Source organism: Athene cunicularia, assembly GCF_003259725.1.
Source record: "Athene cunicularia isolate RWA chromosome 21 unlocalized genomic scaffold, athCun1 chr21_part1, whole genome shotgun sequence".
Lineage (NCBI taxonomy): Eukaryota > Metazoa > Chordata > Aves > Strigiformes > Strigidae > Athene > Athene cunicularia.
This window is the reverse complement of record NW_020799127.1, coordinates 1,386,914-1,391,712: the sequence shown is the minus strand read 5'-3', so window position 1 is coordinate 1,391,712 and position 4,799 is coordinate 1,386,914. Positions and strand designations below refer to the sequence as shown.

Sequence of the window (4,799 nt, the reverse complement as noted above, 5' to 3'; positions counted from 1 at the left end):
ATTACAGCGCCGGGCCGCGCTCCCGCCGCCAGCAGAGGCTACGAGGTGATTTAAAGCGGCGGATTTTCAGAGCGAGATAAAAATCTATTATGCAACGCACATTTTTAATAGATTACTCTAGAGTATACAGATGAGGTAATGCGAGTTGGCGCCCTCCCCCAGCCGCTCTGTCAGCAGCTCGGCGGCGGCGGGGCTTGGGCGGGAGCACGGCTTCTCCCCCTGGGCTGAGGTGACCGAGGGGCTGTCGCCGGTTCCCTTCCCAAGGGGACACAGACACCATTTGCTCGCCAGCTGCGAGGCGATCTTGGAGCCCGGGAGATGTATTGCTGCTTCTTTTCCACAGGAGGATCTACTTCTGTGTAAACGTGCGTGTGCGTGTATGTACAGGTAGCTTCTTTCGGCGGAGTGTATAAAGGTTTGCTTTCTATTTTTTAATCTCTTCGGCACAAAAATATCTCCTCTCTTCAAAGCTATCTGAAAATTTTCTGCCTGTTCTACATTTCAAGAAACTTGATAACTCCCAAGGGTAAAAAAAAAAAAGTTTAGGAGGATGGTCTAGGTTATATTTAGATGAGAAGCAGCACAGGCTGACATGAACAGTAACACAAGAAAGAACAAAGTGAAAGCGCTCGACAGTCGGTAACAAGAAGATGAGACTGAGTTGGATTTTTTAATTTTCCTTTCCCTTTACAGACAGAACATCAAAGCAGCACACGGCTTTAGTGAACAAAAGGTAAAGATTGGGTGTTTCACCTGACTCTTAGAGGATTTACTGTTGCTTTTGTGGTAATCGAAAGGGAGGCTTCCTACTCCATGCAATTTTTTTTTTTTTTTAATCTTAGCCTAATTCTTTTCCCCATGCAAATAGGAGCATGCTGAACCCTATCGTTCTACCAGAAGAGATTAAAAATATCCAGGTGATCTCTACAGTGCAAAATTTATGTGGAATTATTTAACGTCAGCAAAGCCCATCTCACAGATTCTTAAATAAAGACAGAACTGCTACAATTAACCTCATTCTTCCCGATTTTTCAGCTGTCCCCAGCAGAGACATCTCTCAACCCACTCAAAAACCCTAAATCCCATTCTAAGTCAGTGATTCATCACTTGCTGGCAGACAAACTAAGCGGAAAAGAGGAGAGGAAGACAATGGTAGGGAAAGGTTTGCATTATGTAATGAAACTAAAATTCACTTATTTCTACTTTCACTTCAGTTGTTTAAACATACTAAAAGTCCCCAACAAAACAGAACACACCACAGCCTCCATGGGAGGTTTCAGGGAGCCTGTTTTTCCCATGATTAAAATTCCCTTGGCAGTATTTTTCATCTGTTTATTTAGAATCATTGAATCACTTAGGTTGGAAAAGACCCTTAAAATCATCATGTTCAATACTAAGACACATAACAGATATGTATTCTTTCCAACTGTAATTCGTTGCTCCAGAAAGAATTTAATCACAGAAAAATCTAAAATTAAAATCAAGCTCTCATTACTTTAAGCCTTGCCCACCTGTCATTAGAGCTTTAGAGTATACCCTATCAAAATTACTGAAAAAAAATCAATTTTCAGACTTCTGTATGTGCAACTTCTTACCATCACTTTAATTCCAAACTACAGGAATGACTGCTCTCCTAAAATCCTGGTGAAAATAGTCGCTTTGCATTTAAGCTGAAGTTGCTTTTTTAATTCCAGAGCAAGATCTATTTTACATTACAAGCTATAGGAAATCATTCATCTAACTAGTAAATCCTCTAGCATCCTCAACATCACACAACTGAATAAGCACTCAAAAAATAAATTTTAAAAGGATCTGTAGATTTACACACACATTTGTGTTCACTCTTTCCCATTCTGGATTTCATTCAGCGACCTAAATCCTTTCTCAACAAGGTACTTCACAACATGCCCAGCTCTTAAGAGCAAAATGTCCCACTGCTCAGTGCCATGTGGTTCAGTACATTGGTGCAGCAAAGCTTTAAAAATAATCACAAACACATGGAAAGGTAAGAAACATATCAAGCCATCTGACATTACAAAACTGAATTAAAAAGCACACGTTTTTTTAGCGCATTAGAACACCTCAACAAGCAGTACAGAAATGACCGTTTTCTACCCAAAAAGGGGGTATTCAGGAGGTTGGGACAGGCACCAAAAAAAAATAAATCTGGTTTTCTTCCTAAGGGGTCCCACAGCTTCCACACACGTTCAGCTTCTTCTGTGACAAAACAGAGAGAATACGTTTGCTAATATATTATTTGTGGTGCACATTCCAGTCAACAAAATGGAGAAATAAAGGCTTTTGGTGGCAGAAAATTCAAGCATCATTTCCAAGAGTTTTTTTACCGTTTCAAGGTGATAAAAAAACCCCAATGATCCTTTTCCATAAGATGGGTGGGAACGAGCAGTCTCAGTTAAAGAAACTTCAAAAACGCAAACTCTTCCCTCAGATCCGCATACAGCCGACGGCATCTGAGACAGCAGCTCCCGCGGAAAGCACCACCAGCTTCCCCACCTCGGCCCGGTCTGCAACTGCCAAGAGCCCACAAAATAAAATAAAGCCCTCCTTTTACCATGTTCTTTTTGGTCTTATCTTCTAAATTACTCCTTTGCAGCTCCCGTTACAAATCCCCTGTAAAGGCCTCCAAATACATGTTTGAAGTGAAGCTTAGCTGAGATACAATGCAACCAACTCCAAACTTTTATGAAATAAAGGCTTTTTTGGGGGTGTTTTTCTTTGGTTGTTTTTTTAAACAATCTGCAGAGCATCTTTCTTCAGGTTACTGTCCAGGAAAATAATCTCCATTTATTGAAAGCTGTATTTACTTCACAGCTCTTTGAAAACCACAGGGAATGGAGTCCAAACTTCTTCGCTGCCTTTCTGCTCGTTTTTCACAGCACCTGAAGGACGACGGTGCCACACACAAAAATTCTCACAAAGTGTTTAACACCCACGAGTTTCAGCAGTCTCCGGTGTTTGTCCCCACACATTCCCAGGAGCGTGGGTAAGAGACCCACCTCTCTAAGTGAACACCACTTGTTTTGCCTTTTCCACCCTGCTAATTGAGACACAGACAGGACAAGACTTGAGTGACAAAGTTCTTCAGGACGTACAATTCCAGAAGAATTCAGTGTCATAAAGATCTTAATAATTTCACAGCATCACCACATCATTTCCGCTTACAGTTTACTAAAATCCCCGAGAACTACAGAAATTGCAAGAAGTAATTTTTTCTCAGAAAACAAACTGTCCTTAGTTATTCCAGCTAAATCCCGCTCTAGAAATTAAAAATAGATATGGAATTTGATAAATCAATCCAGGAATGACACAGCCAGAATTTACTACCCAGGATATGGAGATGCAAATAAATTTCTGCCTGGTCTGGGTTCTGGACAGCAAGTGGGAGCACCTTACCCCTCAGTAAAAAGGAGGCAAAGGTAGTTCTTGCTCACCACAGGGTACCAGGGGTTCACATATTTATATCGTTAATTCAAAATGTGTTAAAAATTAAACAGAAGAGTCCACTTATGCTTTTAAAGACTTCAAGGCCAGCTGGGGTTTTGCTTTAGAAAGTAAGGATATGGTTAAATGTTTATTAATATCAAACGCATTGCTTAGAAACATGTAAAACTTCTTTCCGAGCCTTCGAAATGAAATATACTATCCACCAGATTCCGTTACTTGCTCTACTGAATTTGAATTTACTGTATTAGTAAGAAAAAAAAAATGTTTATTTCCCTTTCCTCACAGAGTATCATCTAGTTTTCCATTACAACAACTAGAAATTGCCGAGAAAATGAAATGCTAAAGCACAGCAGATGCTGCTTATCTTCTGATTACATCTTAAAACTTTGTTCCAGCGGGATCATATTTAGTCCTCTCAAATTCAGAGCAGTATTTCATCCCATCTTGACATCCCAACAATGACATTTTATAAATATTACGAGTTTCTTGGACTCCCTTCTACCCATTCTGCAAAGAGCAAAGGAACACCAGAAGACAGATTTATTTTTTTTCCTGCTTGGGATTTTTTTTTTTTTAAAACCTTAAATGTAAGCAGTCCTCTTTTCAATTCATCTTCTCTTTGGAGACCTCTGGAAGTCTCACCAATTTTTTTAAGCTGCAGTAAGTGTGAAAATCTTTGACAAAGGGTTGTGCTTATCTAAGTGTTAAGATCTCCTTAAGAGAGAGGTGTTAGAAATAAACAAACAAGCCTTTAAAGCAGTCTGAAAGGCATCTCATATTCTCTCTGTGCCTCTCTTGCCTGCTCTCCAGCCAAGACAGGATCTGGATGTCTAAATCCAGGAGTAGAAAACAATAATTAAAAGAAGCAAATACATCTTTGCACAGTTCTTTAGACATCAGGAGTGTGTGTGGGGAAATGAGGAGAAACTAACTTCCTCATCTTCACTTCTGCACACTCTCCCCAGTGTCAGCCCGTCTAACCCTTCCACAAGGTCCAATGTTTAAGCAGGTAAAATCTTATGAGAATGATTACCTCGATTAGAGAGTTACCAGTGGTTAAATTCCATTCATAGTAATAATCCAACACTGCGTATTTATTATACTGATAAATGTATTTACTTAATGAGTATTTTCAGTTTTGGCAAAGAACTGGTATGCAAAGGAAACACTTCCAACTCTGCCAACCCTTCTGAGTGTAAAACACTTACAGGTACAATGGTTTCCACTCTTAGGGTGAATTTACTGTTAGAAAGGTAAATATCTGAGAGGCATTTCAACACGAATTTTCAAACTATTGACAGAAATCCAGTGATTACCTCTAGCCACCCCCCCCA

General features: G+C 39.8%; 1 protein-coding gene across 1 annotated transcript in view; it reads right to left on the bottom strand.

Moving 5' to 3' along the window:
- Nucleotides 1-4,799, bottom strand: part of SPEN (spen family transcriptional repressor) — a 50,746-nt gene that overhangs the window by 38,863 nt on the left and 7,084 nt on the right. The window lies entirely within an intron of this gene.